Genomic DNA, 13201 nt, shown 5'->3' with positions numbered 1-13201 from the left:
CTACAGTAAATGCATCAATTAGTGGCCAAGAGTTCTAATAATAGTAATAATATAATATTGAGCCAAACAAGTAGCTCTCTTCATCTACACTGACAGCTTGTGACTTCCAAATCTCTCTCTCTCTCTCTCTCTCTCAAATAGTAGCCTTCACTGCCACACAGCCATTAAATTTCCAAACTCAGTCAGTGCAATTTACTGCAGGGCTGGCCGACCTTGGTTGTTGAAGAGACCACAAAGTGGCAGGTTTTAGCTGATGTGGGCTAGAGTGAGAACAGGCCGGATAATTACAGATGTAGGATCTTCATTTGACCTATATTGTCACAGCTAAATAATCCTGCAGCAAGAGGATTTTAATGTTTAGTCCATAATGTTAGGCTATTAGCTAGCTAAAAGAGGAAAATTACATACTGTTAATATAACTGTGTGTTAGTGTGGGTTTTCAGTGAATCTATGTAAATCACAAAGGTCATCTGCATTTTCTGTGGTGCAGGGACATTCTTAGCAACAAAAAGAGTGATCACGTTAAGATCCAACATCTGTATGTCCTTCCAAAGGTACCTCTGTAGTGTGGTTGACTAACATCAGACAAAAAGCTGCAGTGCTGACTTCAGTCCGCAGCAGCAGCACAGTGGACTCAACACCACCACCTGATAAAATAGTTCCTGGGTCACCTCTGTCACCTCTTCCTGTCAAAAGTCAACAGCCACAGCAAAATGTGGCACTGGCAACCTTTTTCAGTCGCTTTTTTAAACTACATTACGGGAAAGTAAGCAAATGACAACAGGGGAGGGGTTGGAAGAAAGAAAAGCATCTTGAAATAAACAAAATAAATGTTAGTTGGGCCACTGCAGACTAAATACTACAATTACACAACTGGGCAATTTTAGAATTTTCTGCTTCATGCTGGGTGGGTGGTATTCTGTCTCTCACACATGAGTGCTGGATTTGGTGTCCTGATAATGCAGGTTGGATTAGCACTTTGTACTGGCTGCTTGCCTGCATCCTGAATGGTACCCTATTCGAGTACTAGTCAAAAGTAGGGCCATGGTCAAAAAGTAGTGCTCTTAAAAGGGAATAGGGTGACATTTGGGACGCATACCTTGTTTCAATAATTCAGTCTATCTGGGCTCGGGCTTGATAGAGGAAGCTGTGGCCTAAACCTGCCAAAGGCACAGCTGCAGGTACCTACTTCACTCTCTACACTCTTATTGCACACTCAAAGAGCTGCTGTGGCAAGGATGTGCCAAAAATCTGCACTGCTTTCCCCAAAAGGAATGGCTTTTGATATGCAATATGCATATCCTGTACCAAAATCAAATCAAGTTTTTGAGGGTATGTGTCTGTAAGTGTACCGGACTGTCTCTAAAATATGAATGTGTGTGCACGAGCGAGTGCATGCGTGCATGTGTTGACTATCATGAGTCCAGAGGAGCTTAGTCTGTGGTTTGCAGAGAAAGGGGTAAGTGTATTTTAATGGGCTGTCATAATGGCAGTCAATCACTCCCTCAGCCATCCGAGCTCCCTGCTGTAACATTGCAGCAGGATAGTGATAAAGAGCCATTATACTTTGAACTGAACCAAAGAAACCGCACCACTGCCACTCATTGATATAATACTACTTATGATATGATAACAGTACACAACACGCTGTAGTAGTCTCTCACATCAGTTGGAAATGGTTTGATAGCTATCTATGAAAGACTGCTACCTGTCACTTACAGTCTGTAAGGGAAATGGATCTGAAGAGTGAGGAAAGTAACAAGTAGTTAAAGGGCATTGAGTTGAGCACTGTAAGTACAAAACTCAAGTCAAATTCCACCATTTCCACTAATGCCTCTCAAGGCTCGACTCCTCTGAAGCTTATCCCACTGAAATAAAATTATATTATATTGAAAATTATATTGAATATTATATATTCAAGATACCACCCCAGAGAATGGTTACACTGTCAAAGCAAAAGTGAAATATCTCTGAAACCTGCATTTGACAAGCTCTGGCAATAAAATAATCAAGAATACCAAGCTTTTCAATGTGTTTGTGTACAGTATTATCTACATAATGAATTCATTCCTTTAGCAGGGTACTGGCAGCAGGGCACTGAGGAAGACAGAACAATGAAGTAAAGATTTTGTAGTAAAGAGTTCTCCTCTGGGAGTGTGAGGTGGGAACAACCTTGGGGTCTCAATGTGATATTCAGACATCAAAATAAACCCTTAACAAACACTTTTCTTTCGAGTCTAAGTCACTTTAAACTCCGCAATTTAGTGACACATTAAAAAATTCAAAAATAGGCGAGCCTCGTGTAATGGGAAAACCCGGATGGAAAACACATTGTGAATGAGAAAAGGGAAAAAGATGAATAAAATGGGCAGCAGAAAGCATTTCTCCCACATTTGATGTTGTTATCTGTTTGACATTATTTCCCCTGGGTATCCTGCACCTCACAGATATACAGCTCTGCACAAATAATCAATTAAGCCTGCAGATTTGCAGGGGTTCAGCAGTTGCTTTGTGTCAGGCCTTCAGCCACTTTCAATGGATTTTCTTTCTCCCACAAAAGAGGGAAATACCGGAGGCTGGTGTTGATAACAAAATTGTAGCAAAGCGCGGAATAATAAATCTCTTCATTATGATTTTTTTAAATTTTTTAGCTAAGAATTCAAATTGGCCAAACAGTTGACCAATTACCACATTCTTATGGAATTTGTCACACAAAGAGAATCTATCATCTACAAAGACTTAAAGGACTGTGACAGATATCGACCTCTTTTTCGAAAGATGCTGAATTATCAACATAGGCAGCACACCGAAGGGGATTACTATTGGTGCACTATCACTCTTTAGAGCAATAAATTAAAAAGTTGAAAGCAATTTCATCATGCAATCCATAGATATTACCATACACCCCAACAAGGCTACAACTATCAAGGCTGGAACATTGTCAATCATGTTCCCCAACCTGAGAAGATACAGCTACTCTTCCATCTTGTATTCCACTAACTCCTATTCTAACTTCTACTGAACCTACAGGACACACCCGCATTGATTCTGCGCCCCTCTTGTTTGCTGCTCAGTCTGTCGGCACCGTGACTGTGTGCTCACTTAGCTGCCAACACCTTATCAGATCTGATCATCTTCATCGGGTCCAGACGCTGTGTTCTACCAGTAACCGGTACCGACAAGCTGGCTGGCTGTGTGGAACTCCAGAGGCTCATCGGTGCCAAGGTCCAAACAGATGTACACACACTCCCCTCCTGCTCCAGGCCTGTCACCGCTGTCAGCAGCCTGATCGCACAGACTCTAACGGGAGGTTGTGTGTGAGATTCCCCCCAGGACACACTGTGTGTGTGTGTGTGTGTGTGTGTTTCCCCCCCAGACATGCTGTCCAAGCTGGCCCTCACTGCCACCACCGCCCCATGGGAGCCAGAGCCAGCCCGTTGACAACTGCAGCTCCAGCTGTTCTCCCATAAGGGCTTGGTGGTGCACCTCGCAAACAGGAAATCAGAAACATTCCTCATACCAATGCCTTCCTGCCTGCATATCTATTAACATTTTAGTTGTTTAGCAGACACTCTTATCCAGAAGAACTTTCGGTAGTGACTACATAGACTTACATTTTAATACTCTCTAAGCCTCCCTCTGTCTGGCAGAAGTCCATAGTGTTATGGATGCTTCCAACTCAAAACCATTACCTATTTTTGATGACTTCTAGGAAGCTAAGCTTTGTTCTAAGTCCAGCCGCAGTTTGGATTCACATACAGTCCTAAAACTCATTGCCATTTATTACCATCCAATCTTTTTATGCAAGGACCAGAGCAGGTGACACAGGTGCGGAGCTTCTGGAATGGGTTCCTCATAAAATATTGAACATGTGTCGCCCATTGATGCTAGCTTCAGCGCAATCAGGCTTCAAAACACTTGGAACAAATGGTAGTCCTTTGGCTGCAGTACAAGCGCTCCTGATAGTTCGACGCCAGCCATGATTGAAATGCGATCGTTAAGAGGGTTCTTCAACATTGGAATGGTCCATATTTTTCTGTTGGATTTCCTTCTAGTTGGCCAGTGGCAAAGCTAAAGGTTGTATAATATATTTTCAAGGCCACCAAATGCAGGCATTCCACACCTGGACAACTGCACAAGTGATCATTAACTGGCTATATCACTGTGATGTTGGATTTGAAAGGGAGATTGCCTTTGTCATTATGACTGTATTGATATCAATTGAAGAAAGAACTACGAGAAGAGAGAGAACAGTGATCTGTTGACATACATTTGTAACATCACAGCGGCCAGTTGAAAGAGGATATGAGTTCCACTGTAATGACAGGGTCTGATCAGACCGAGGAGCAACACCCTCAAAGTGTCTCTGTGATGGGGGTAAGGGCAATGAATGCTACAGTGAATTGGGTGCCGGGCTGCTTCCACAGTGTTATCTGGGTATTTACCTTTAAGGTCAGAAGGAAACATGAAAGGCTTTGTGGTTCCATCAGTGGCGAGCGTAATGAGGACGGGAGGCATGAGAAATGATTCATGTGTAAGCGAGCCTCTCCCAGGCCCTTCTCAGCAGTTTGCACTTTGACCCAGATTAGCACTCCGCCAGAGGCCCGCTGGGGAGGGCTGGAGATGGAGGGCCGCGATACGGCTGGCTCATTTCCACTCGAAAACACACTGGACATGTTGTACTAGACACAAACACGCACATATGAATGCACGCACACACACACACACACACATGCAGGCACACACGCACACACACACACACACACACACACACACACACACACACACACACACACACACACACACACACACACACACACACACACACACACACACACACACACACACACACACACACACGGTTTCGGTTAGAACACTGTCTTTGGTGTCATAAAAATGTGTTACTGCTAGACACAGACTGTGAGACACATGATGCCATAGCATTAGAGTACCACATGGTTATGTAACATATTCTGAAGTTATTATCAAGTGTCAGAATATTCTGTTAATTTATCACCATGGACAGGCTACATTCAGCCCATGGCTGACCTGCGTGTTGAGTAGTCCTGCTGCTGCATACTGACTATCCATCCTTGCCCTTTGTGTATGACGTCACATGTCATCAACATATGCTGCAGCATTAATCCAGAACCAGAGGCCTCACGTGTATATCTTCTTTCTTCTCCTCTCCTCTCCTCAGACAACTGTCAGCAACTCGTCCACTCTATCTATAAAAGGACTGGACAGAGGCTGCTCTGGGTGAGAAAAAAAAGCCATTGAGGACAGGAGAGAAAAAAAGAGGAGAGGAGAGAATTCTCTCTGTCTGTCAGTTTTGGAGACGGGAGTCGGAAGGTAGACGGGGGGACTTGGCTCTGCCTTAAAAGCTCTTAAAAAGCCAAGGTCACCTCCTGGTCAAATCTGTGAAATGAGAAAATGGCTGAAGGGGCAAGGGGCCCGTGGCAGATAACATGAGAATGCACTATCTTCTCCCCACACATTTAGTGCAGGGCATTGGCAGGCTTTTCAAAGGGCTCTGTCTCTCTGTGGTTTTGAAATGAGGACCACAGAAAGATACAATAAGATGGCCCAGTTTCCCACCAATCTGACAACAGAGAACAGAACAGAAGAAGTAGTGCTCTTAGGAAATGAGCCTCTGGGATTAGGAAAGTAACCACAGAGATGAATAGTGCTCATATCATTGGGGTTTAGAACAAGGAGGAAAGTGATGTAACAAATCACCAGTACTGTACAAGTTAGGAGCAGATACTGAATAACTTCACCATTCCATTATACTGTACATAAAAAACATTCTACGTAATTTTCAACATTTTCCTTTTTGTATGTTACTAGCAAAACCCTAAAACACCTCACTGAAAGTAAAGCCCAACAATCAAACTATTGAGACCTCAAAAACCATGATATAAAACAGCTTTACACAGCTAAGTAAGAACGCAGTAGCCTACCTTAGTGAACAATACATGTCTGTTATTCCATGTTGACTAAAGCATCCTAAACAGCAGTATCCTCTGTCAGCAGCTGTCTCAGCAGGACACTGTATTCTACTGTACATCTTCTCTCATGACTGATGAAGAGTATCCTATAACCCTGCATCCAGCATCCACCCAATCTCCCCAGTCTTCCCTTCAGCATTAATATTTGATGAGGAATGTGCGCGCTGGACCAATCACTAAAAGTCATTTATCTCCAATAATCCTGACCAGGCAACCAACCCTGCTATAGTCCAGACCTTGTTTTTTACTGCTTTATCAGGGATCTAATCTTTTCTAGCATGAGATTCTTAAAAAAAAAAAAAGACATGTTGCAAGCTACTGATTTTTAGCTTTCAAATAGGCAGGTTCTTCTTAATAAACCACTCTAAGCGGGCACTATAAAATCTGTTCGATTTTTTTCCCAAAAAATTTTGTTTTGTATTTTCCAAAATTCTGCTTTTGGGGTTTTAATTTCTCTGCTTTCATTGTTTTCAGTACTGCTTTCTTTTGTAAATGACTCGTTTATAACAATAACAACAAGCTAATGAGGATGTTTTTACACTGTCTTTGTCTGTCTGGCTCCCTGTGTCCTATGGGATGTGCTGCGTTCATTAATTGGCTATTTTCAGACCTAATGTCTCCAGTCTTACTCAACTATAGTGTTGTTCTAACACTTCTGAGTCATCCACCAAACATTAGTGGCCATTATACGGCACTTGACTTACTTGTAAAAATGATGCTAAATATTTTGCCTAATATCTGATAATATGAATGACTAAACTGTAAGTGATAGGCCTATACCACCAAAACTGCGTATATAATAATATGTTCATATAATGAGATGTTTGATGAAATATTTTTTTCCAATCAGTAATGGATGTTTAGTCTTATAATCAGACAGAATTAAATGAGGCACTAAACGGCCTGTAACGCAATTACACTTTAATTAACGACTGGTTTACTGTTCACTGACATTTATGCTCAGAGCAAAGACTAACTGCTTTTCTACTCTGGTGACTTTGGCTAATTTTCCATGTCTGATTCCCCTTGTCACCCCATAGAGAATTGACTAAAGTCATGTTTGGTGACTCCAAATGTCACCAATAATCAGAATAGGTAATGATATGTCATGTCGTTGCACATAAAAATATGATCCAGTCACAAGAGACAAAAAATTCCAAAATGCAATGACATACACGAGCCAAGGGTGAGGTTTTACATTCAAGTGGTGTACTGTATGCAGTGAGTATGTAATAAATGACATGTAATGTCGTTGTGCATGAACAGACGACCACATACTCTAGTTAAGACGGCCGTTTTCTTTACCTCCAAATGCTATATGCATCATACGCAACTATGCTGTGTTTGTATTTCGGTACATACATGTATATTGCTGTCAGTCTCTGCTTCTAACAAAGCAAGCCCTTTAACTTTGAAGTATTTCTGCAAGGCTCAGGTAAAACACTATACAATTCTTATTTTAATGTTGTTTTTTTTGCATAAAGAAAACTTTTTGTTTTGTTCAACCTTAAGGCAGGCTCTCAACCTGGATCAAGCTGCGTCCGAAATGGCACCCTATTCCCTATAAAGTGCACCACTTTTGACCAGGTACCATAGGGCACATGGTCAGAAGTAGTACACTATGTAAGGAATAGGGTGCCATTTGGAACACAAACCTGGTATCTCTCTTATGTAGCAATATACACATTCTTACATACTGGAGTATAGGTCTTAAAAATAACCAATCCTATCTGTTTTTTCAAAACTTTGCTAGTAGCCCTCACAGGAACTTATGCATAGTATAAACTATCCCCGAACTTGGTGAAATATCAAATCAGAGGCTAGTGAAAGCATTCCTGATTTTATTATTGATGTCCAGAAAGAGGACGAGGTAACTGGAAATATTCTTATATGACTTCAAAGTCCTACTGTTGAGTCCTATACAGAAACATACCAACAGTACACACATGCACCACATACTCTGAAAAGAGTGTAGCCTACATGCACTCTCGTCTTGCTGCACTCTCGTCTTGCTGCACTAATGTCTTGCTGCACTCTCGTCTTGCTGCACTCTCGTCTGGCTGCACTCTTGTCTTGCTGCACTCTTGTCTTGCTGCACTAATGTCTTGCCCATGCATTTTTTTAGATACAATAAAGTTGAATTATAACACATAAAAAATAAAATGAACTAGGAGAGAACACAAATTATGAAATCCACAAAAAAGGCATATGCCCCATTTTAAAACTTCTCAAAATGTATTCCATTCAGAAACAGTAACTAACTGGTCCCATTTGCCTCAGGGGCAGAAGCTCATGTGTTTAGAATTCAGCCTGTGCCTGGTACTGCCAGTACACCAGCCGAGGTCCACCTTTGGCTCATTTCCTAACAATTTTCAAGCTTCCTCTAAAATGAATATGAATATGCATCGGTGTTGCGCAATGAATCCATTTGCAAGACAGAATGATAATGAAGAAAAAGTGCTTTCAAAAAAGCCAATTAATCTTATGTAAAACGGCTGCTCAATGCGGCTAATGAGATGCCATTTTAATAAGCGGGTGTGTTGTACAACAAAGCCATTTGGTAAACACTATTGTTCATTTGTTTGATGACATGCAGGCAACATAACAGATTTGGGTTTATTAAAAAATAGCAATCAATGTTTTATCTGAGGGAGAAGAAATAACTCTCACCTACAGGGAAATGTCTCTACTTATATAAGCTACTCCAGACAAGCTAAATCAAATACTGAAAGTATTTAAAAGAAAACAAAAAGAATGTGAACCCAGGTTTCCCACATGAAAAATACCATAGTATAGTATGGTATAAATACTATAGGATCCACTGTAGTGTTTTTGCGGACTAAAGTATTTACTGTATTATACTGTAGTATTTACAGTTAACTATAGTGTATTACATTTCTATAGCGCTTTTCATAGAATCTCAAAGCACTTCAAGAGCAAAAAACAAACAAGAAATACATCATGATTGGTCAACCGATAGAGGCCAAGTCTTTGAAAGCTGCATCCTCCGAAGGTGGAGAGGGTGAGTTCATGGCTTGAGCGGAGAAAGCTGGTCAGAGGATGCTAGATGATGGTGATGGAGTCTGCTGATGATCTTGTAGAGGGCAAGTCTGGGAACCAGTCTGACTCTTTTGGTCATTGGACTTCTTCTCTTCCAGTCTGTGAGGCAGCCACTTGGGTGATGCCTCAGCAGCTCTGGGCACCAGAATGATCTCCACACAAAGTTCAGAATAGTAGCCAGTCGTCCTCATTACGAGCCCTCTGCCTCAGCACTGCTGTATTCCTCCATCTCCCATTCCTCTCACGCTTCAGGCGACTCCTCAAATGATGTTCTCAGAAGATCAGGAATTGGCAGCCAGGTGAAATAAAAAAGCTGTAACTTTAGTATAAAGAACTAAAACTATAGTATAAATCACTGGGGACGGGGGGACGTGTCATTTTTTACCCCCTCCAGTTTTAGCATTGGAATGTGATACAAAAACGAGGCAACAATGTGCTTGAGGAACATGCGGACACCTCCGAGCGGTCGGGAAGGCTGTTTGGAGTGTTTATTCGACTTTGTAAAAAAAAGTTGCGCCCCTGGTATAAATAACGTAGTAAAAAAAACTGTAGTATACACTAACTGTACAAAACATTATGAAAACCTGCTCCTTCCATGACATGGACTGACCAGGTGAATCAAGGTGAAAGCTATGATCCCTTATTGATGTCACCTAAGGCAACTCCACCAACACGGACTGCAAGACTCTTCAGAGGGGGATACGTGCAGCCGAACGCATCATTGGGTGCACACTGCCTACCCTACAGGACACCTACAACACCAGGTTTCGCTGGAAGGCCAAGAAGATAACTATCGGACCACCATCTTATTACATTTGCAATCGCAATAATAATCTGCTTAGACCCCAACAAAGGATCATCAAAAGCCGTGCTATAAATTCTCGGACAACCCAAAGATTCCTAGATGCCCCTCCAGACTCCCTCCACCTATCCAAGGATGTCAGAGTATAAAAATCGGTTAACCACCTAACTGAGGAACTCAATTTAACCGGACATAATAACCTAGATGCAATCGCATTCTCCTGAGGTGCTGACCTGTTGTATCCTCTACAACCACTGTCACTATTATTAATTGACCCTGCTGGTCATCTATGAACATTTGAACATCTTGGCCATCTACTGTTATTATCTCCACCCTGCACAGCCAGAAGAGGACTGGCCACTCCTCAGAGCCTTTCTTCTTCTCTAGGTTTCTTCCTAGGTTCCTGCCTTTCATGGGAGTTTTTCCTAGCCACCGTGCTTCTACATCTGCATTGCTTGCTGTTTGGGGTTTTAGGCTGGGTTTCTGTATAGAATATTGTGACACCGGCTGATGTAAAAAGGGCATCATAAATACATTTGATTGAAAATTTGATTGAAGATCATCAGGGTCCCCAGCCACCCAAGCCATGCCCTGTTCTCCATGCTACAATCACTCAGACACGGCAGTACAGGAACATTATGGCAAAAACTGAAAGACTGGCCAATAGCTTCTACTTTCAGACCATCAGGCTGCGGAATAGCCACCACTTGTCAGCTATCTGCTCCTCCCTCTCCCCTGCTGCTCCCCCTATGGACACCCCCCCACACCCCCTCAACAGACACTTACCTTACCTGCTTCTTCCCCTATGGACCCCCCCCAACATACTTTTACTCATTCATCACTGTTGCAGTTGTTAATATGTATATTATAGATGTTTTTAATAATAATTTGTACCGTTTTTATTTCACTTGGACCCCACACCCCCCTCAATGGTCATGCTGCTCCCCCTGTGGTCATTTCCCCCCCCAACAGTCTTAACTCTGCCTCCTACCCAATGGACATGTATTTATTCATCACAGTGGTCATTTCCCTCCCAACCCCCTCAACAGTCTAACTCTGCCTCCTACCCAATGGACATGTATTTATTCATCACTGAGGTCATATCCCCCCCAACCCCCTCAACAGTCTTAACTCTGCCTCCTACCCAATGGACATGTATTTATTCATCACAGTGGTCATTTCCCCCCCAACCCCCTCAACAGTCTTAACTCTGCCTCCTACCCAATGGACATGTATTTATTCATCACTGAGGTCATTTCCCCCCCAACCCCCTCAACAGTCTTAGCTCTGCCTCCTACCCAATGGACATGTATTTATTCATCACAGTGGTCATTTCCCTCCCAACCCCCTCAACAGTCTTAACTCTGCCTCCTACCCAATGGACATGTATTTATTCATCACAGTGGTCATTTCCCCCCCAACCCCCTCAACAGTCTTAACTCTGCCTCCTACCCAATGGACATGTATTTATTCATCACAGTGGTCATTTCCCCCCCAACCCCCTCAACAGTCTTAGCTCTGCCTCCTACCCAATGGACATGTATTTATTCATCACAGTGGTCATTTCCCCCCCAACCCCCTCAACAGTCTTAACTCTGCCTCCTACCCAATGGACATGTATTTATTCATCACTGAGGTCATTTCCCCCCCAACCCCCTCAACAGTCTTAGCTCTGCCTCCTACCCAATGGACATGTATTTATTCATCACTGAGGTCATTTCCACCCCAACCCCCTCAACAGTCTAACTCTGCCTCCTACCCAATGGACATGTATTTATTCATCACTGAGGTCATTTCCCCCCCAACCCCCTCAACAGTCTTAGCTCTGCCTCCTACCCAATGGACATGTATTTATTCATCACAGTGGTCATTTCCCTCCCAACCCCCTCAACAGTCTTAACTCTGCCTCCTACCCAATGGACATGTATTTATTCATCACAGTGGTCATTTCCCCCCCAACCCCCTCAACAGTCTTAACTCTGCCTCCTACCCAATGGACATGTATTTATTCATCACTGAGGTCATTTCCCCCCCAACCCCCTCAACAGTCTTAGCTCTGCCTCCTACCCAATGGACATGTATTTATTCATCACTGAGGTCATTTCCCCCCCAACCCCCTCAACAGTCTAACTCTGCCTCCTACCCAATGAACATGTATTTATTCATCACTGAGGTCATTTCCCCCCCAACCCCCTCAACAGTCTTAACTCTGCCTCCTACCCAATGGACATGTATTTATTCATCACTGAGGTCATTTCCCCCCCAACCCCCTCAATAGTCTTAACTCTGCCTCCTACCCAATGGACATGTATTTATTCATCACTGAGGTCATTTCCCCCCCAACCCCCTCAACAGTCTTAGCTCTGTCTCCTACCCAATGGACATGTATTTATTCATCACTGAGGTCACCCCCCCCCCCCCCCCCCCATGTATTTATTCATCACTGCTACAGTTGTTGTTATTATATAGTTCTATTTCTATTGTTGTTTTTTATTACAATTGTCATTATTTTATTTCACTTGGTCCTGCATGTTGGAGCTCAGAGCCTAAGATTTTCACTGCACCCTGCAATCACATCTGCAACCCTGTACATCTGAATCTGTTGAATCTACTTCAATCAGTGTAGATGATGAAGGAGAGGAGACCAGTTAAAGAAGGATTTTTAAGCCTTGAGACAATTGAGATTGTACATATGTGCCATTTAGAAACAAAAGATTTAAGTGCCTTTGAACAGGGTATGGTAGTAGGTGCCAGGTGCACCGGTTTGAGTGTGTCAAGAACTGCAATGCTGCTGGGTTGTTCATGCTCAACAGTTTCTGATGTATGAAGAATGGTCCAGCATCCAAAGGACATCCAGCCAATTTAACTCAACTGTGGGAAGCATTGGAGTCAACATGAGCCAGCATCCCTGTGGAATGCTTTCAACACCTTGTAAATTCCATGCCCTGACGAATTGAGGCTGTTCTGAGGGCAAACGGGGGTGCAATTACATTTTAGGAAGGTATGGCTAATGTTTTGTACACCCAGTGTATAATGTAGTATTTATTGTGTTTTTGCAGACTGTAATATATAGTGTTTATATATAGTGTTTTTGCAGACATTACTGGAGTATTTTCTATAGTGTTTTTGTTTTATTATCTTTGACATAGAAGCAGAGGCTTTCTCCTTGAGGAACACTGGAGAAATACTAAAAGCACAAATTTCCCATAACCTGTAGGTAGGTAGGTAGGTAGGTAGGACTGGAATCTGAACAGATACACAATATAAACGGTCTATACTTGGCATGTATGTTTCTCACTTATGGGTGGCAAAAATGTGGATATGGGGG

At 42.6% G+C, this 13201-nt stretch overlaps 1 protein-coding gene across 1 annotated transcript in view; it reads right to left on the bottom strand.

Moving 5' to 3' along the window:
* The window catches only part of mgat4c (mgat4 family member C), a 205974-nt gene that overhangs the window by 7020 nt on the left and 185753 nt on the right, over window positions 1-13201 (bottom strand). The window lies entirely within an intron of this gene.

The sequence above is a fragment of the Salmo salar genome, chromosome 10 (genome assembly GCF_965601325.2).
Source record: "Salmo salar chromosome 10, fSalSal1, whole genome shotgun sequence".
Taxonomy (NCBI): Eukaryota; Metazoa; Chordata; class Actinopteri; order Salmoniformes; family Salmonidae; genus Salmo; species Salmo salar.
The sequence above is the reverse complement of the archived record's forward strand: the minus strand, read 5'-3'. Positions and strand labels throughout refer to the sequence as shown.